This window comes from Nerophis ophidion, linkage group LG01 (assembly GCF_033978795.1).
Source record: "Nerophis ophidion isolate RoL-2023_Sa linkage group LG01, RoL_Noph_v1.0, whole genome shotgun sequence".
Taxonomy (NCBI): Eukaryota; Metazoa; Chordata; class Actinopteri; order Syngnathiformes; family Syngnathidae; genus Nerophis; species Nerophis ophidion.
This window is the reverse complement of record NC_084611.1, coordinates 62626000-62647782: the sequence shown is the minus strand read 5'-3', so window position 1 is coordinate 62647782 and position 21783 is coordinate 62626000. Positions and strand designations below refer to the sequence as shown.

Genomic DNA, 21783 nt, shown 5'->3' with positions numbered 1-21783 from the left:
TTTTGAGATTCAAAGTTGATTTTAACACACCCGTTTGTTGCATTAAATTAAGGAGGGGCCCCGGGGCTGAGTGGTTTTTGCGTCCCCCTTAAACCGCCACAACCCTTGTTCCCAACCTCAACAGTCCAATTTGAAAAAAAAAAAAAGTATATTTTAGTCAACAGATAAGCCACATCTCCTTTGCGAAGGGCGCATACACATCTGTGCAAGTGCAATAGCAACCAGTCAACTTCAAGAATAATGTTGGCAATTTGGGGTTTTAGTTTAGCAGTCGCGCTGGTCTCTCACATTGGCGACCGAAACTACAGGCCAGTGTCTCATCTCCCAATTATCCCTAAAATCCTAGAAAACATTTTTGCACAACAGCTAAAAGTAACAAATTGAATTCATATGCTTAATTGTATCCAGTAAACCTCATCCTATTGTATTTAAAATCAGCAAAGTATATGAAAATACACTCTAAACATAACAAAATGCAAAAAATTCAATCAGCCATTTTGAATAGTGCGATTCGAATATCTTTGGCAATTTTCACAGATTCTACGTCACTGGACGAACGCTTCTGCACTCTGACCATATCAGCAGATCAGTAATACTGGAAATATGCAACAATTGGAAAGAGATGTGTTGTCTATCATTCACAATCTTTATGTAAGACAAGAACACACATGCTCGGCTTTTTTATGCATTCGAAATCATAAATACACAGCTAACAATTGAGTCTACAGATCAAGGGTCACTTCTGCCCATAAAACCCTCTAAAATATCCAGAAACCGCCAACAATACTCCCTTTACATGTTGTGACCTGAATATTAAAGGCTTACTGAAACCCACTACTACCCACCACGCAGTCTGATAGTTTATACATCAATGATGAAATATTAACATTGCAACACATGCCAATACCGCTTTTTTTGTTTACTAAATTACAATTTTAAATTTCCCGGGAGTTTCGTCTTGGAATCGTCGTATAATGATGACGTGTACGCAGGACGTCACGGGTTTTTAGGAAGTATGAGCGCTACGCAAACACACAGGTAAAAGTCGTCTGCTTTAACGGCATACTTACACAGTATTTTGGAGAGCCGTGTTGCTGAATCTTTTGCAGTTTGTTCAACTAATATTGGAGAAGTCACAGTACAAAGATGGAGTTGGGGACTTTAGCCTTTAGCCACACAAACACATTCCTTGTTTAAAATTCCCAGAGCTGAAACTTCACTATGGATCAGAGCGCGGTCAAGCAGACATGGATCCAGACCAAATGTCAACCAGCAGGTTTCGGTGAGAAAATTGTGGTTAAAAAGTCGCCACTTACCGGATATCAGCTGAGCTTGTGTCGTCCGTACAGCTGCCGTCGACACCCATGAGACATTGGCGTCAACACCTCCGACTATCAGGTAATATTAAACTCACTAAAACACTAGCAACACAATAGAAAGATAAGGGATTTCCCAGAATTATCCTAAATGTATTTAAAAACATCGGAATACGTCCCAATGCTATCGCGTTTTTTTTTTTTTTTACTTTTTTTTTTTTTTTTAATTGTCCGTCGCTATCAATATCCTCAAACACAAATGTTTCATCCTCGCTCAAATTAATGGGGCAATTGTCGTCCGAATCACTGTTTTTGTTGGAGGCTCCCATTAAAATCAATTTGAATATGTGAGGAGCCCCCACACTTGCGACGTCATCGTCTGCGACTTCCGGTAAAAGTGAGGCTTTTTCAGGAAGTACCAAAAGTGGCGAACTTTATCGTCGAGTTTCGCTACTAAATCTTTTTAGCAAAAATATGGCAATATCGCGAAATGATCAAGTATGACACATAGAATGGACCTGCTATTCCCGTTTGAATAAGAAAATCTCATTTCAGTAGGCCTTTAACCAGATAACATGTGAACATGGACCGAGTGTTTCATCACACAGTGTGGACCACTTATATTTAGGACCTCCGAAAACTAAATGACACATGACACAATTATTATACACATGGCTGTAAAAAAAATGTGGGGGTAACGCTGCAAAAACAGCTGGACAGATAATCTTTCGTCCTAAGTGTGCATGTCAACATATTTCGACTGTCAGAAATACACGTTAGACATCTGGCTGGATGACTTAAAGGGCTGATTAAAACAAATTCCATTGACGTGTTCTGGTGTCTGCTGGTGTTTTTTGTTTTTTTTAACAGTGTTTGTTTTTGAGGTTTTTTATTGAGTAAATACAGTATGTCATTAGAATTCATATCTTAAATAAAAAAATGTCTTCAAATATGCATTTTCTTGTGTTTGGATAATTCCAGATGCAGGAATGCGCAGTGGTGTTAATTTTTTTTTTTTTTTTTTTTAATTCCAATTTTATAATGCAGAACATTTGTCACATATTACAGATGTGTGCTGCTTGTTCAACATTGCAAAACACTACAGGTAAGAGGGCACAAAAACATGAATTTGAAGAGAAACGAGTGATTTCATGGGTACGTAATGACAGTAGTAAATGCAATTATGTCATTTAAATAAGGCGGTCTGCACCACTTTTGCACTTGTTATCAATTGTACATTCAGTCGTAGTAAATAACCCGCAACACAGCCATGAATACTTCACACAATTTAATAAACGGGTAAATCCAAACTTCTGTGTTACAAGCAGGCTTGGAATTTTGTCATTTCATTTACAGGAGCCTATCCAGCTGGCTTCAGGTGTAGAGGTGGGGTACTACCTCAAATAGTCGCCAGCCAATCGCAACCGCCTGATGACACCAAACTCTACATGCCCCTAAAGCTGAACAGCACGCCAGATTGTAGACTCCTGGAGGCGTATCTAAATGAAATCAAACAAAGGCAACATTTAATAATACCACCTTAACATTTGACAACAAAAAAATTACAGAAAGCAACTCTGTAAAGAACCTTGGTATTATCTTCCATCCAACTCTCTCATTTGTGTCACACATTAATAGTGTTACTAAAACAGCATTCTCTCATCCCCTCAATATCGCAAAAAATGTCCCGTTTTGTCCACCAGCAACGTTGAAATCATTATTCATGCGTTCGGTATGTGTCGTCTCGATTCCTGTATTGTATTATTTTCGGGTCTCCCTATAGCATTAAAAGATTGCATTTGTTACAAAATACGGCAGCTAGACTTTTGACGAAAACAGGAACGTTTGATCATATATACATATACTGACTCACCTGCACTGGCTTCTTCTGCACTTAAAGGGGAACATTATCACAATTTCTGAATGGTTAAAACCAATAAAAATGAGTTCCCAGTGGCTTATTTTATTTTTCGAAGTTTTTCTCAAAATTTTACCCATCACGCAATATCCCGAAAAACGGCTTCAAAGTGCCTGATTTTCACCATCAGTACATCCACCTGTCAATTATCCTGTGACCTCACAGCGTGAAGGCACCAGAAAGAAACATGGCGGATACACAGAAAGGTATAGTGATAATAGCTCGGATTCAGACTCGGATTTCAGCGGCGTAAGCGATTCAACAGATTACGCATGTATTGAAACGGATGGTTGGAGTGTGGAGGCAGGTAGCGAAAACAAAATTGAAGAAGAAACTGAAGCTTTTGAGCCACATGGCTTTGAACCATGTACAAGCGAAACCGACGAAAACGACACGACAGACAGTGACACGGGAGAAAGTACACTCCACATAAGTCAATAACGTCAACAAAACTCACCTTTGTGCATTCATGTTATAAGTTTTATGGACAAAATGAGACAGAAAAAGAAGTGGCATAAATCACGTCTTAGCCAAGACATCCAGGGGGTTTACCTCGCTCGTCTGCGGGAACAGACTGCCGTCATCGCTTGCCGTGTTCCCGAGGTCCATCGTCCCTGAATAGCTTACGCATTTCGGCAGATTCAGTGGTGGTCTATTTTCCAATATTGCAGATTCCTTTGACTTTATCGTTGGAAATGCATCTGCTTTGAGTGTCGCAGGATATCCACACATTCTTGCCATCTCTGTCGTAGCATGGCTGTCGTTGGTAAAGTGTGCAAACCAAACTTTTGCATCTTTTGTCCACTGGTGCAACTTGAATCCGTCTCTGTTCGTGTTGTTACACCCTCCGACAAGACATCGACGAGGCATGATGTCTCCAAGGTACGGGAAAACAGTCGAAAAAACGGAAAATAACAGAGCTGATTTGACTTGGTGCGTGTAATGAGATTGAGAAAATGGCGGATCGCTTTGATAGGCTATCAATTGAAAGGCGTTTAAATCGCCAAATTTACCCTTTTAGAGTTCGGAAATCTTTTAAAAAAACATATGGTCTTTTTTCTGCAACATCAAGATATATATTGACGCTTACATAAGTCTGGTGATAATGTTCCCCTTTAATATGAGACTTTAAGGTTTTACTACTTACCTATAAAATACTAAACGGTCTAGCTCCATCCTATCTTGCTGATTGTATTGTACCATATGTCCCGGCCGCCAGAAATCTGCGTTCAAAATAACTTATTAGCGGTTCCCAGAGCCAAAAAAAAGTCTGCAGGCATTAGAGTGTTTCCTTTTCAGGCTCATGTACTCTGTAATGCCCTACCAGTAACAGTTAGAAATGCTATCTCAGTACAAAACATTTAAGTCCTATCTTAAAACTCATTTGTATACTCTAGCCTTTAATTAGATCCCTTTTTTGACCAATTGATCTGCTTCCTCTATTTTCTGCTCAGCCCCCCTCTCGTGCATGGAGAGGTTACCAGATGATCACGGATCAGCTTCCTCGGATGAGATGCTAGCTGTTGTAAGTCGGGACCCTGAATGGACCACTCCTCTTTGCATCAGTTGGTGATGTCGCTGTCCTGCTGACTTGTCTCCATTCAAAATGATCCCCTGCTGATCTCCCAATGGACTGGACTTCCACATGAAGTCAGGATCTGGGGTGACCACTCCTTATGCATCAGTCGGTGACGTCTTTGTCCCCACATCTGCGGTCCCTTTCAAGGTTTTCTCGTTGTTCAGAGGATGACGTTGTGGCCTGTGCAGCCCTTTGAGACATTTGTGATTAAGGGCCATATAAGTCAACTTGGATTGATTGATTGATTAAAGAGCAATTAGAATAATCTTGTGACCAACGTGGACTCACCACTATTAAATGTACACTGTGCTACAGATAATGTTTTATTTCATGCCTCTATGTTTGTTTGTTGCTATGCAGCTAATTCTAGCTCAGTTAGGCCACAGATTTGTGTAGCAGCCGCATGGTTTGAAGCAGCCATCTTGGATATGCGTTCAGGAAAATCCTTTAGGAAAATTGTGATTATGTTTTTCTGTTTATTTGCATGTGAAAAAAAGGATTACTGCAGATGTCATGGCTCCGATGTCAACATGTATGTGAGACCAACTGCAAAATGTGAATATGATAACTATTGCGGAGCCCTGTTTTAAACTATACTATTTGATCACACACAAATATAACACATTTTGGTTTGTAATATGCAAATGTATTTTTGTCAGAAAAAATATTTCAGGAGTTAAGCTTTCTGAGATATAATTTGACCACCACCTTTCAATTTCCACTGTGTTACAAGACAATGCAGTAAAGAAATCTATTATCCACTTGATTGTCAGTGATGTATTGAAGTGGAGATGCATTTTACCACTTGTAATTGTGGACTATTCCATAAACACATTGCTGTCTTTACAACTATCTTTCTGTTTTGCCTATGGTGAGAGTGGTTTCCCGGTCCCTTCTTCTCCCTGCTTGCTCTCTTTGTTTTGTCTTGTCTACACTATGTGTGCCTGGCATGGAGGGTTTTTTCCCACTCTAGACTAAGCCCCCTTAGGAACCCAGTCTAAAGATTGTATTTTTTTACTCATCTTCTTCCCCAGCGTTTTACCTTTTTCCCACCTTTTACGGGACGCCACCCATCAGCGTTCCCATTTTGTAACTCTGTACCCTTTTTGTTTGTCTAATCTTGAACGGGTTTGTGCTGAAAACATAGTTTTGTTGTGCTCCCGCAGTCAGTGTGTGAATGTGTGTGTGAATGGGCGAATATGGAAATACTGTCAAAGTGCTTTGGGCTCCTTAAAAAAGGGGTAGAAAAGCGCTATACAAGTACAACCCATTTACAATTTACCATTTGTTGCAATGACAATAAAGACCTATCCTACCTACCCTATGATCATTTAACCACAAAGAGATACATCTATACATAAATTAATATTTCGCCGTGTTTACAACAGGAAGTGAACCTGTGACACATCACATACATACGTGCATTCCTGGTTTTGCCTTCATCAATAATAAAATACTCTAAAACCTTTACAAATTAGAATGGAAAAAGATGAACATATTTAAACACTCAAATAATCATTTTATGGCTCTCAAGAAGTAAGAACAATATTTAATGTTTCATCCGTCAAGAAAGTATATTTTGTGTGTTTTTTTTCATTGAATTAAAAATAAAAACAGTACCATGATAAAGATAATCATGATTGTTTCAGTTTCGTAAACCATAATATATAATTTCATATGTTTACATACCTATTGGCTGCATAAAACCAACCAAACCATAAACATAATATTACGGCACTGATAAACCGCGTTCATGACATTCATCACACTCAGAAACTCACCTCCAACACTATGTTAAAAAACTGTGATTGTGCAGCTGTGGTTCACACTTTGAGAATGACGTCGCCAGCATTACATTTCCTACATAGGACTCAATCAGTGTGCAACTTCAGCTGTGATGATCATCTCTTGTTGTTGGTTTCTTGACCAAAACATTTCCAGAGTCAAACCACGCTTTTAGTTTGGGTCTAAATGGTAAATTATTGTACTTGTATAGCGCTTTTCTACCCCTTTTTAAGGAGCCCTAAGCGCTTTGACAGTATTTCTACATTCACCCATTCACACACACTGATGGCGGGAGCTGCCATGCTAGGTGCTAACCAGGACCCATCAGGAGCAAGGGTGAAGTGTCTTGCTCAAGGACACAACGGACGTGACCAGGATAGTAGAAAATGGGGATTGAACCAGTAACCCTGCTGGCACAGCCACTCTCCCAACTTTGCCACACCGTCCCCCAAAGATAAAAAAAGAAAATAAAGTCAGAAATCCTGGTGTATTTCAGATCAAATTCAAAGATCCAAATCTGATTATTGTTGCCAGTTTGTTTTATTTTATAATTAGAGGAACTTGCTTGAAATGATGCCGGCTGAGTGCAGAACCTGAAACTTATCAACAGCCCGTGGTGGGTCATAAGGCCCTACATTTACTCAGTTACATTTACTTATGTAACTTTTTGGATACATTGTACTTGATAGAGTAGTTTAATCCACCATACTTTTAACTCTTACCTATAGTATTTTTGTGAAGAATAAACACTACTTTTACTTCGTTACATTGAGTTTTATTCCGATCGCTATGTTTACTGATATCATCATTATATTCATTCATCATCTGTTGATTACTGAACTTTATTAGCCTTCAATCGAATTTGTTACAATACTACCCATGCCGGTCGTTTCACGCCAAAATAATAAATTAAGACAAAAACAGAACCGACGTTGAGGGGTTCCGGTTTGGTGGCCGTGGGATTAGGTCTCTGATTTTTGCAGATGATGTGGTCCTATGGCTTCATCTGGCCGGAATCTTCAGCTCTCACTGGATCGGTTCGCAGCCGAGTGTGAAGCGACCGGAATGAGAATCAGCACCTCCAAGTCCGAGTCCATGGTTCTCTCCCGGAAAAGGGTGGAGTGCCATCTCCGGGTTGGGGAGGAGACCCTGCCCCAAGTGGAGTCTTGTTCACGAGTGGGTCATGACCGATAGGATAAGATCACAAGTACAAACGGCCAAAATGAGTTTCCTCCGCCGGGTGGCGGTGCTCTCCGTTAGAGACAGGTTGAGAAGCTTTGTCATCCGGGAGGAACTCAAAGTAAAGCCGCTGTTCCTCCACATCGAGAGGTGCCAGATGAGGTGGTTCGGACATCTGGTCAGGATGCCTCCCGTGGCCTCGTCCAACCGGTAGAGGCCACGGGGAAGACCCAGGACACGTTGGGAAAACTACTACTCGGGATCCCCCGGGAAGAGCTGGACGAAGTGGCTGGGGAGAGGGAAGTCTGGGCTTCCCTGCTCAGGCTGCGGCCCCCGCGACCCGACCTCAGCTAAGCGGAAGAAGATGGATGGACAGAGCCGACATACTCTGTCATTTCTTTCACTCAAAGAACATGGGAACCGAATTCTCTCCACAATCTCCGCTTACATCCGCCCTTTTCCAGCCTCACAGCCAATCAAAACGCAGAACACATGTAAACACTATATTCAAACACAATGTTACTGTTCAAACTGTGTGTGAGGTTACAGTGGCGTAAAACACTAAATATTCAGTACTTAAATAAAACCTATTACTTGGTTTTAATGAATACTCAGGCCTACTGTCACGGCGCGGGCACATTCCTCAGCACACTCCCCAGAGCGCACTCCCCAGAGTGCTTCCCTGCACGTTCTTCTCCTTGGCACGCTCCTTTCCAGCCATTGCTGCACCCCAGCTAAGCGGTTCCAAATCACCAATCAACGCACTTGATGCTGATGACGTCGCCGCGCACTATATCAACCAGGGCGTCCTACGTTCCGGTGCCAGAACCTAATCCTCCCAACTCCTCGACTTGAGCTGTGTGTCTTAAGTCCCTGATCTACCCCTGGAATTACTGTCGCTCTCCCAGATCCCGACCTTTCGCCTGCCCACGGACCTCGAAGCCTGTCTCCTGAACCAGACCTCTCGCCTGCCCACGGACTCCGAGCTCGCCCCGCCCTTTCTGGACCCTTGCATTTTTCTCAACACACACTACCAACAGCTGCTGGTAATAGTCTACATTGTGGCGGGCACTAGGACCATGCTCACACTCAGCAGAATGGGTGTAGTTTATATGGCTTCTTGGACACACTTTAAAAGTGCCTATTGTGTTGCATTGTTTTATTATCAAGTGAACAGTCTTACAGTAAAGACCTGAAAGAAACAACTCTGTGTTTCTTGCATTTGCCACATTGGTGACCCCGACGTGATTTCACGCAGAAGAGGAAGTTGTGTCTTCATCGGCCATGTCGCCCCAACTCCAACAACCTACTTTACCCGCGGGGACAAAGCTTCGGGAGTTCTGACAGAGCGACCCGGCATCATGGTTCCAGCACATCGAGGCTCTCTTCCACCTGCGAAGAATAGCCGGCGACGACTCACGGTGTTACTTGGTTGTAACAGCCCTCGACCAGGCAACCACTCGCCGTGCTATGCAGCTGTTGCGAACCTGTGGAGCGGCAAGTACACTGCCCTCAAGAATCTTCTGCTTCAGAGATTTACTCTAACTGACGCCGAGAGGGCAGATAGACTTCTTTCCCTGCCGAGTTTGGGCGATAGCACCGCTGTGGATTTAATGGACAGTATGCTGTCGCTGCTGGACTCATAGGAAGGCGAGTTTAGTTTCCTGCGTCTTTTCTTGCGGCAACTTCCACCTGCGGCCCGTGCGGTGCTAGCGAACTCCACTTGAATGAATGAATGAATGAATGAATGATCTTTATTGTCATCGTGCATGTACAGGTACAGGTCCAACGGAATTTAGGTTGCTTCCCTGAGGTGCTTTTCATTCAAAAAAAAACAAGAAACCACACAATATACACAATATACAATGTGGCTTAACACCACTCTAAGAGGCAATGTAAAAAAAAAAAACAAGACAATAAAAAGTATAAAGTGACTAGTGAAACTGACTAGAGAGGAGTAGTGCTGATTCCCAGTGTGCTGAGGAGGAGGGAGTCAGTATTTCCTACCTCCTATGCTGTGCAGGCTTTTTATTGTGGATAAAATATGTAAATAAATATGTTACATATTGTCCAGTTGGCGTGTAAACGCTGATTGCACAGTCCCGGATCGTGATTGACCGGTGGCTTCCTCATGTTGTACATGAGGGAGTTTTATTTTTTATTTACATACTACCTGCGTTTAGTGCAGTTATGGCCCGGGGGTAGAAACTGTTCTTGAGTCTATTTGCTGCGGAAGGCAGCCGATCGACTTTGCTGTTGCCGGGGTGGGATGGGTCCTTGAGTATGTTGGCTGCCTTCTTCAGGCAGCACGGGGTTGTACAGTTCTTCCAGGGAGGGGAAGGGGCACCCGATGATTTTTTGGGCCGAGTTGACGACCCTTTGGAGAGCTTTCCTCTCTGCTGCTGTGCAGCTGCAGAACCATACGCAGATGCAGTATGTGAGGATGCTCTCCACAGAACAGCGGTAGAAGGACACCAGTAGATCCTGTCTCAGGTGGTGAATCCTGAGTACTCTCAAGAAGTAGAGCCTCTGCTGTGCCTTCTTGGCGATGGCCGTGGTGTTGGTCCTCCAGGACAGGTCCTCCTTCAGGTGAACTCCCAGGAAGCGTAGGGATGAGACTCTTTCCACACAGCCCCCATCGATATACAGGGGCTGTATGGTAGTTTTTCTCCTCCTGCTGTCCGAGATCACTTCCTGGGTCTTGAGCTGGTTCAGCTTCAGGTTATTCATTCTGCTTAACACTGCTAGCTGCTCCACCTCGTCCCGGTATGCCGTTTCGTCGACCCTAGAGATGCAGCCCACCACCGTTGTGTCATCAGCAAACTTTATGATGTGATTGCATTGTGGGTGGCTGTGAAGTCGTGGGTGTAGAGTGAGTAGAGCAGGGGGCTCAGCACGCAGCCCTGAGATGAGCCGGTGCTTAGGCTGAGGGCTGTGGAGGTGTGGGTGCCCATTCTCACCCTCTGATGGCGGTCAGACAGGAAGTCTTTAATCCAGAGACAGATGGGGTTGGATATTCCGAGGTCTGCTAGCTTGGTCACCAGTCTGTCAGGTAAGATGGTATTAAATGCAGAGCTGAAGTCCTTGAAGAGCAGCCGTACATAGTCCCCCCTCACCCCCCTCCATGTGGGACATGCCGGAGTGGAGAGCTGTAGCAATGGCGTCCTCCGTAGACCTGTTGGCTCAGGAGGCAAACTGTCGGGGGTCCAATGCGGGCGGTAGGGATGAGAGGATGTGGGTCCGGACCAGTTTCTCGAAACACTTCATTGTGATGGAAGTGAGTGCCACTGAACGGTAGTCGTTCACTTCTCTGGCCTCCGACGATTACCGGAGTTTGGCTGAAGAAGCTGACCGGGTCCTTCTGGCCTCCAGACGGTTTGCCGTGCAGAGCGTGGAAGTGCCCCCCCTGCAGACGATGGAAAACGCGGACCCAGCGGTATGGCAGGAGTCGCTACCCGGAAAAGGCGCGAAGCAAGCCAGTGCTTCTTCCATCAATGTTTTTGCACCAAAGCTCGACGGTGTGTTCCTCCATGCTTTCTCATCGCCGCCATCGCGGTCACTAAACACGGTGTTGAACATTTCATTCCCACAGTGGGCCCACCGTCTTGACGCAGCTTAATCGACCATTGCTAAAGAGGAGTTCGCTACTATGGAGCGTTTAGGCATCGTTAGGCGTTCTAATAGCCCGTGGGCTTCGCCCTAGCACATGGTGCCTAAATAAGATGGTTCCTGGTGCCCTTGTGAGGATTTTCGCCGCCTTAACAACATCCAACGCATGACCGCTACCCTATACCGCACATCCAGGACATTTCGGCGCGCATGGCTGGCACCGCCATTTTTTCAAAGGTAGACCTAATTCGCGGTTAATACCAGGTCCCGGTGCATTCCGAGGACGTGCCCAAGACCGCAGTAATAACCCCGTTTGGGCTTTTTGAGTTCCGGCATATGCCTTTTGGCCTGGAGGGGGGCAGCACAAACCTTTCAGAGATTAATGGATTGCGCGGGCTCTATTTTGGGTTTGTTTATCTTGACGACATTTTAGTGGCGAGTCCTCCAGCTGGGGAGCACCAGTCACACCTAACACAGGTGATCAAACGTCTTGACGAGCACAGCCTGATTGTCAATCCTTCAAATGTCAGTTTGGGCTGTCGGAGATTGATTTTTTAGGTCACGGTATTTGGTCGCAGTGTGCGATCCCTTTGCCTTCGAAATTGCAGGCAGTGGCGGATTTTCTTCGTCCCTCCACTGTCAAAGCTCTGCAGGACTTTTTGGGCATGATTCATTTTTATAATCGGTTCCTTCCACGTGCTGCCCACCTCCTGCAGCCTCTTTATGGTGCCCCACGTAACAAAAAGGCTAGCGATTCCCTTGAATGGACTCTCAGAAAGTTCAAGCTTTTCATAGAGCTAAATCCGCACTCGCAGGGGCTGCTCTTCTCGCCCACCCTGTTTCCGCGGCGCCCGTGCTTTTGACAACGGACGCGTCTGATGTCACGGTGGGTGCTGTGGTTGAGCAGCGGGTGGCGAATGTGTGGCAGCCCCTTGCGTTCTTCAGTCGTAAACTGCGGGATAACGAGCAGAAGTACATTGTATTTGACCGAGAGTTCTTGGCACTGTATCTTGCGACACGCCATTTTCGTTTTCTGTTGGAGGGTCGATCTTTCACAGCTTTTGTTGACCACAAACTTTTTGCAAAACATAAATGTCCACTCTAGTGGACGTTTGTAATCAACTTCTTTACACATTTCTGCTCAAATGTCTCACAGGATTATAAAATAGAAAGAAGTTAACCAATGAGGGATCATCATCACACATCCACATCTCTGTCAAGGTAAACAAGGAAGTGCACGAGGCAGGGACATATTTGATTGGTCAAAAAGTTGACATTTGAAATCTTCTCGGAGGCAGAGATTCCGAAAATGAGGATTATTGGCCCAAAGGTGTCCCGCAAAGGGGTGTCTTTTGTTGACCACAAACCCCTGACGTTTGCCATGTCAAAGGTCACAGAGCCTTGGTCAGCCCGTCAGCAGTGTCACTTGTCGGTCATCTCCAAGTTCACTACAGACATTCAGCCAACCCTGTGGCTGACTGTCTCTCACGCATACTCGTATGCCCCGTGAAGCTCGGTTTAGATATTTCGGGAATGTTCGCTGACCAGCCCGACGACCCCGACATCCGCGCACACAAAACCGAGGGTACAGCGCTCATGCTCAAGAAGGGGGTGGTTCAGGATAGCAGTCCCGCCCTCCTCTGCAATGTTTCCACTGGCCGCCCTCAGCCGGTTGTCCCGGTAGACTTGTGCCGCCAGGTTTTTGACGCAAAACACTCCCTGTCGTACCCTGGCGTTTGGGCTTCCGTCAAGTTGGTTGGTGCCAAGTTTGTTTGGGCTGGCCTTAGGAAGGATGTTAGGCAGTGGGCAGCCGCATGCGTGGCATGTCAGCACGCCAAGGTCCACCGGCACACTAGGGTGGCCCTCAAACCATTTCCGATTCCGGTCAGGCGGTTTTACCAAGTGCATGTAGACTTAGTTGGCTCCCTCCCTCCGTCGCAGGGTTATACACACTTGCTAGCGATGGTATATTGTACCACCAGATGGCCAAAAGCGGTTCCACTTTCCCCCACAGCCTCTGTAGACGTTGCCCGTGCGTTTCTGTCAGCCTGGGTTGCGCGTTTTGGCACGCCATCGATATCACCTCGGACAGGGGATCCCAGTTTGTGTCGGAGCTTTGGTCAGTGTTGGCGCAGTCCTTGAGTGTGCAGGTGCACCGTATGACCCCCAAGCTAACGGCTTATGTGAATGTTTTCACCGGTCGTTTAAGGCAGCTTTACGCGCGGGGTTATGCTCGGGTTGCGTTCAGCTCCTAAAGAGGATCTCGCAGCGACCCCGGCTGAATTGGTGTTCGGTCAGCCACTCCGCGTTCCGGGGAAATTTTTACCTGAGGGTTGTACCCCGCGACAGTTTCCTTTTTTTGTCGAGGGGGTCTTTGGCTTTCACCACTGTTTCCCTAAGTCGTTTGTGCAATCGGAGCTTAAATCTGCCCGTTTTGTCTTTGTACGTCACGGCGCCCACCGTTCGCCCCTCCAACCCCCTTACGATGGCCCTTTTAGAGTGCTAGAACGCGGTCCTAAAAACTTTGTGCTGGATATGGGCGGGCGCAGGGATTGCATTTCTCTGGACAGGCTTAAACCGGCGCATTGGGTTGCAGGTGAAGAAATACTGCCAGGCCAAGTCCCCTGCCGAGGTCGCCCTCCAAAATCTGTTAGGGTTGAATGTCCTTCGCCTCCACCGGGCCCTGATATTTGTTCTTCCCCACAAGGTACACCTGCTCCTCCGCGAAATGGACATTGTACCCGTTACGGCAGGCGAGTGAGGCCCCCTGAAATGTTTTCCCCATAACTTGCTGTCTGGGTGTTCGGGGGGTTGTGTGGCAGGCACTAGGACCATGCTCACAGTCAGCAGAATGGGTGTGGTTTATAGGGCTTCTCGGACACACTTTAAAAGTGCATATTGTGTTGCATTATTTTAGTCTCATGTTGGCAGTCTTACAATAAAGACCTGAAAGAAACAACGCTGTGTTTCTTGCATTTGCCACAACAGTAGAAAATTCCACACATAGTCCTACACCATATCTTTGAGTCTAGTTACACATTTGATATCCTCACTGTAATAAATAAGCCTAAGGCTAAACTGTTCGCCTGTCTCTGTGCCGTCTATTTCCCACTGGTAACGTTACATCTACTCCGCTACTTTTTTTGAAATGTCGGTCTAAATGGTGATACTTGGAGAGCCAAGTGTTTTCTGAGGTGATACTTGGTGTAAAAAGTTTTGAGAACCCCTGCTCTAAAGTAACGGTCATCTTACTTGATTAGAATCGTTGGGTACTCTACCCACCTCTGTCTGCGGTTCCATGTGTGGTCTGAAGCGGTTAGGCGGCTGACTAGACTTTGACCACCTTATTCGAAACAAGGAATCGAAATCACAATCGTCTAAATTAAAAGCATACTTAACAGTGCGCTCTTAATCGAAAGGTGACAACGACACTTCCCACTCTGTCCGTGACACCGAAGGGCCTTTTCCACCGCAGGAACTTTTTCAGTAAATTTCTCATTCTTTTTTGTATTAACGTTTTTAATGATAATATCAATGAGGGATTTTTAATCAAGTACCTGGGAGTCTTGCTCACGAGTTGGGGCAGAATGGATCGTGAGATCGACAGGCGGATCGGCGCGGCGTCTTCAGTAATGCGGACGTTGTACCGATCTGTTGTGGTGAAGAAGGAGCTGAGCCGCAAGGCAAAGCTCTCAATTTACCGGTCGATCTACGTTCCCATCCCCACCTATGGTCATGAGCTTTGGATCATGACCGAAAGGATAAGATCACGGCTTTAAGCGGCCGAAATGAGTTTCCTCCGCTGGGTGGCGGGTCTCTCCCTTAGAGATAGGGTGAGAAGCTCTGCAATCCGAGAGGAGCTCAAAGTAAAGCCGCTGCTCCTCCACATCGAGAGGAGCCAGATGTGGTGGCTCTGGCATCTGGTCAGGATGCCACCCGAACACCTTCCTAGGGAGGTGTTATGGGCGCGTCCAACCGGTAGGAGGCCACGGGGAAGACCCAGGACAATTTGGGAAGACTATGTCTCCCAGCTGGCCTGGGAACGCCTCGGGATCCCCCGGGAAGAGCTAGACGAAGTGGCTGGGGAGAGGGAAATCTGGGCTTCCCTGCTTAGACTGCTGCCCCTGCGACCCGACCTCGGATAAGCGGAAGAAGATGGATGGATGGATGGATTTTTAATCACTGCTTTTTTTAAATCTTTACTAATATTGATAATATTCATTTTGTTTCACTACTTTTAGATTGTACCGTGTCATGTTTGTGTGTCCTCAATTGCTCTGTTTATTGCTATTCTGAATGTTGCTGGGTCGGGTTTGGTTTTGGAGTTTGATTGCATTATCATGTATTGTTTTGTTGGATTGATTAATAAATTAATTAAAAAAATTTTTTTTAAAAAAGGAAATTCCCCATTCACGGGTAAAAAAAAGTTCCTCATTTGTTTCCACCAACAACAACCTGGGTAGATTTAGTTCTTCAGGTCTTGTTGTTAGTGCTTTGTCTCCCCAACAGGTGATTTGGGTGTTCCTCTGCAAGGGAACGATGTGATGCACATAGCTTTTACAAAGCACATTTATCCAACGACACATTATTCAAAGCCAAAGTTTGTGGCTGAAGAGATCGTGTCGGCAAGCTCCAAATATTTGTATTAATTGTGTATTACTATTATTTGAGACACCACGGAATAACAAGTTAACTTTAAGAAAGCAAGCGTCCAAAGTCATTCTGTACTGATCAACCATTTCTAGGAAAAAGTAAACCAAACCCAACCCAGCAACATTCAGAATAGCAATAATGGCTTTCCATGCTAATCACAAAAGCCAAACTCTTCTGGCTGACACTTTATTTTACAGAACTATAGGCACCAGCACCCCCCACAACCCCAAATGGGACTAGCGGTAGAAAATGGATGAATGTTCAAGCAAAGGGCAGAGCCGCTTCCCTAAGTTAATTATCATCACCTTCATTACAGCAACTGCATTTTTTCCACGTAATATTATCACTGAAAAACATGTTTCCCACTTCAAAACAGCACAATTTTAAAATGCAGCATGCCTTTTAAAAAGTTTAAAGTTTTAGCTAAAGAAAATTGTTTTTGGTCTATTGCTTTCCACATTTCAAGGGGGAAATTACTCGCTTCTGCAAAATAGAAATGTCTATACCGTAGACATTTGTTTTTGGTCTATTTCTATATATCAAAAATAAAGCAAAAACACAAATGTCCATTGCAGTGGGCGTTTTCTTTTGTTTTACATCATTTCTAGAACAAAAAAAAACCTTGTTATGCAAAACACAAATTGTCCGTTGACATTTGTTTTTGGACATTTTTTTTTTATTATTTTTTTTTTTACACATTGCGAAAAAAATAATCACACTGATATATAAAACAACCCTGAACTGCAGTGGACATTTGCTTTTGTTTACAAAATTCGTAGGAAAAAACTTTTTGCAAAACATAAATGTCCACTCTAGTGGACGTTTGTAATCAACTTCTTTACACATTTCTGCTTAAATGTCCTCTCTAGTGGAATTTTGTTTTTGCTACATTTCTCGAAACATTTTGTAAAATAATAGTCTATAGTGGGATTTTGTTTTTGGTTTAATTCTTTACATGTTTTGGAATAAAATAGCCCTGTTGTGCAAAACACAAATTATTTTATTTTTGGTTTGTCTGTTTACACATTTAGGGGAAAAATAGCCCCACTTGCAAATTACAAATGTCCACTTCAGTGGACGTTGGTTCCTAGGGGATATGCTGCAGATACACAGCACTGTATATATAATTGTTTGTTTTTTTTCCCCACAGTGACATGACACACAGAGGCCACACAAGACATTTGGTAAGTTGATGACCAGTCAATGAGCAATAAGGATGAGCCGGGTGCAGGACGTCAGCACAGAAGGTAAACAGTGGAGGTGTGAGAGCAGCTGCCTCACACTATACAGCACAACTCATTCCTTCGTGTGTTTGTGTTATATGTACTTCTTACAATGCACCTCGGAAGACTTCACGGTCATTCCAGACATCTTTTCCTGAGCCGCCTTGCCGTCGGTGGGAGACCTGGATTTATTTCCAGAATTAGTCTGCAAGAAAAAGACAATGAACGCTGACATAACACAAACACAACAAAACTATTTGTCAAATTTTAATTGCTTGCTGCACTCTAATTCTAAAAGCTATGCCAATGTTACACCCCTGTAGAGGAGTGGGATATTGAACAGAAACACGGACACGATGCTTATTCATTCAGGTCCAGTCTGTAATGGCCAAATGAAAGAAAGTGTTTCCCTCTACCAGGTAAGCCAGGCAAAAGTAGTCGAAACCCGATCAGTGACTAAAACAACAACTAGACATTTTTTAAAATGCAGGTACTACAGAAAAACAACATAAATCAAGGAAGTATTTTCCAAACAAACATTAGAATGTTTTTAACACAGATTACTATTTTTTACATTTCTCTTTTTAGACTCTTCTGCACCAGTCAAAAGTAATAGATGGCAGATCACCTTATCACAGCTTTTTGTCTTCATACCTTTTTTTTAAACTTTGTAAAGTAATTAGTTATGTTTTTTTTCCCTTTTTTTCTCACTTTTACCAGATACTATAATGAATTAAAGCTTTGTTTTTCTATAATGAATTAAAGCTTTGTTTTTCTTCCTTCCTGTTTACTGTCTGCATGTTTACATTTACAGCTATTTTATAACTACTACACCAATGCATGTGCAATAAAAAGCGATTTGACTTTTATGCACATATTTAACACAAAAATTGTTAGACCCTCCAATATTAAGGAGCTAATAGATGCTAATACAATAAGGGTTAGCAGTGCACTATGCTCTTTTTATTGACACAGCACACCGATTATTGACTTCTTGGTATGTTCAGCTATCATATCAGGCAATTGTTATCCAATTGCTGTGTCAAATTTGTCCACTGTCAGTGTCTACCTATGCATACACAGTAGACTGATGGTGAGTGTGTGATACTCTAAGACAGTGTTTTTCAACCTTTTTTGAGCCGAGGCACATTTTTTTAATTGAAAAAATACAGCGACACACCACCAGCAGAAACGTTAAAAAAAAGAAACTCCACCAGGTTGTCTTTTTTTTTTAGTTCGTTGTTTTTTTCCTGTGTGAAGTGCTTCAGCTCCTGTCTTGTGCTGTTATATTGGTGGCTCTTCCTGTGTTGTTGTTTTTTTTCCTGTAGCAGCATTGCCTGACTTGCTTTGTATTGGCAAACAAGACTATTTCAGTTGAGGCTATCCTTCTTTGGGGGGACATTGTTGATTGTCATGTCATGACACACACTGTAAGTCTTTGCTGTCTGTCGTCCAGCATTATGTTTTTGTTTACTTTGTAGCCAGTTCAGTCTTACCTTTGTTTTGCATAGCCATCTCTATGCTTCAGTGCCATTTCCTAGTGGGACTTTTCTTTTGTTCATTTTTGGTTTAAGTGTAACATACATTTTTAACTGCAGGCTTTCTCTTGCTGTGCTCTGCATATTGGTATCGCGACAAACCATCCTTGACGCATTCCAACTTCTACAAAGCAATGAACAACTTGCTGCCACTTACTGATATGGAGTATTACATAATTACCATGCCGAGCTCTATGCAGCACAGACACGAGACAACGGCACATCATTTGCAGATTATAATTATTGAATTGCAGATAATATTTTTTGGACCAAGGCTAGCGGATCTCAAGATGCAAAACACGAGCAGGAGTAAGAACTACAAGTGTCTTTATTGCTTAAGACAGGGATAAAGAACAACACTTGAGTAGATAACAAAAAACTATGGTGCATAAAAAAGGAACAAAAAATTGCACCAGGTAAAATATGATAATCAAGAACATAGTTGCTACCTGAGCCGGGAGGAAAACTACACAGGGCAGGAAGGTGAAAGGTCATACAGGAACTTGAATTGAGGAGACGAATCCAGACCATGGATCTGACGTCCTGTGTCACAATGAGTAATCATGCAGCGCTTTTCTGCCCATACAGGTGTGATTGAATAGGCCTATTAATTACTCACACCTGCAGCACCCCCTTGTAATTATGCCCGGCTCAGTAATTATACACAGCTCAGGGAGTGGTTAGGTTTGTAACAGAAAACAAAGGGGCGGCGACAAAGAAAAACGTAAGACACAAAGGAAAAAACAATGAACTGCTCCAAACACTGAACATCTAAATGGTCTTACCGCCCACCAAAAGGTGACAAACAAGTAAATGATAATTGGTGTCACAATAGCGTGTGATGTTGAGACTCTTTATACAATATTGTGATGTGGAAAAGGTTACATGGACAGAAAAACATACTTACTGCACTCACAGCCCAGACAGAGTTAACATTTGGAGCCTCACTGTATTTAACACAATTCCTAAAAAGAAGTTACTGTTGTGTCAATTAAAAAAAAGTCGGTAAGTATCAATTCATCAATTTTCTACCACTTGTCCATCTTGGGGTCGCGGAGCTGGTATACTCTTGACAAGTCACCACTTCATCCCAGGGCCAACACAGACAGATGACAATCACACTCACATTCAGGGCCAATTTAGTGTTGCCAATCAACCTATCCCCAGGTGTAGTCGGAGTACCCGGAGAGAACTCACGCAATCATGGGGAGAATATGCAAACTCCACACAGAAAGACCCCAAGCCCGGGCATCGAACCCTGGACCTCATTATTGTGATGCACACGCACTAACCCCTGTTCTGCCCGTCAGTAAATAGTATACAACAAGCCATAAGAACACACTATCCACTGCTGAGTCACATCAATAATTGTCGTCATTAAAACATCTGTTAAACTGTTGATTGTAAAGTTGGTAAAGTTGGTTGGCATAGCATGTTTTGGTAGCACTCACTCTATGAACTTTTGAATGACAGCTCCGCCAACCCCCCAAAAAAGTTTACCTCATTTTCTGGAGAACAATAGACAAAGTGTACCAGCCACTCCCTATTCTAACATTTGTAACTCGGACAATTTACATCAAATCGTCATGATGATTGATGCATTTAATAGCCAATTAAATTGTAAAAAAAAAAACAACTGCTGCTTTATGGACAAATTCTTAGAGGGACTGTGATTATTACAGCCAAAAATGCCTGAATTCAAGGCAACCTTTTCAGAAAGTTGTAGCAGAAGTTGAAATGTTTTAAGGACTTTTTTTTGTCAATAACATTGAATCCGTTATTAATATTTTAAGTTTTTGTTGTAACCCTAAAAACAAAACGTACTGGAGTTAAAAAAAAAGGGAAAACAAATACTTTAATAATGTTTGTATACCACACTGTCCTAAAAGTAGACACTAGGGGACAGTAGAATCACATACTTAGAGCTCATTGTCAAATAACTGTACTCTCTTTATTCATAATGACTAATGATAATAATAAATTATAATTATTAAAATAAACACCACCAAAGGCTTCCTTGTTGTCTGCTGTCGGCTCTGTTGGCCAAAAGTTGCAGACATTCTCCATGTATGTTTTACGCTTGAAAATTGTCAATATTTCCCATTTTTCCGGGAGGCTTCCCGGATTTCAATACCTCTCCCAGAAATCTCCCCAGGACAACATTCTCAGATTTTCACCCAAACAACAATATTGAGGGCGTGCCGTGATGGCAATGCCTTAAACGTCCTCTCGACCATGTCGTCGCGTCCGCTTTAATACTATGCTATCTGAGTGCCGGCTGGCCACATCTAGTGTGGGGCTGCTGACTCAATGCGCAAGCAACTGCAAGGCATACTTGTTCAACAGCCATACAGGTTACACTGAGGGTTGTGATATAAACAACTTTACTACTCTTACTAATATCCGCCACACTGTGAACCCACACCGCACTGTAACACAACATAAACACAACAGAAGAAATACCCAGAATTCCATTCATCCCTAACTCTTCCGGGCTACATTATACACCCCCACTACATCCGCCCCCCCCCTCCCCCCCACCCCCCACCCCTGTGCGTCGGTTGAGGTGGGCGGGGTTTGGTGGTAGCGGGGGAGTATAATGTATATGGGATTCTGGGTAGTTCTTTTGTTGTGTTTATGTTGTGTTACAATGCGGATGTTCTCCCGAAATGTGTTTGTCATTCTTGTTTGGTGTGGTTTCACAGTGTGGCGCATATTAGTAAGAGTGCTAAAGTTGTTTATATCACAACCCTCAGTGTAACTGTATGGCTGTTGACCAAGTATGCCTTGCAGTCGCTTATGTGTGTCTGCAGAAGCCTCATACAACATGTGAATGGGCTTGTAAACTGTTTGTTACGGTTGTAGAGAGCTTTAAACGCATTGTCATCATAGCATGCCTTAATTATTATTGTTGGGGTTAAAACCAGCAGAAAGTCGTGAGAACGGTTGCTCTAATATTCGGTAGTCTCCCGAAAAAATTGAG

The 21783-nt window shown here is 43.6% G+C and overlaps 1 long non-coding RNA gene across 1 annotated transcript; it reads right to left on the bottom strand.

Annotated features, from left to right (window-relative positions):
- Window positions 1-2465: 2465 nt before the first annotated feature.
- Window positions 2466-19379, bottom strand: LOC133537241 (uncharacterized). Its single transcript, XR_009802633.1, has 3 exons — window positions 19250-19379; window positions 17374-17467; window positions 2466-2815 (listed from the first exon to the last, which is right to left on the bottom strand). It is a non-coding gene; the product is annotated as an uncharacterized LOC133537241 (long non-coding RNA).
- Window positions 19380-21783: the final 2404 nt, after the last annotated feature.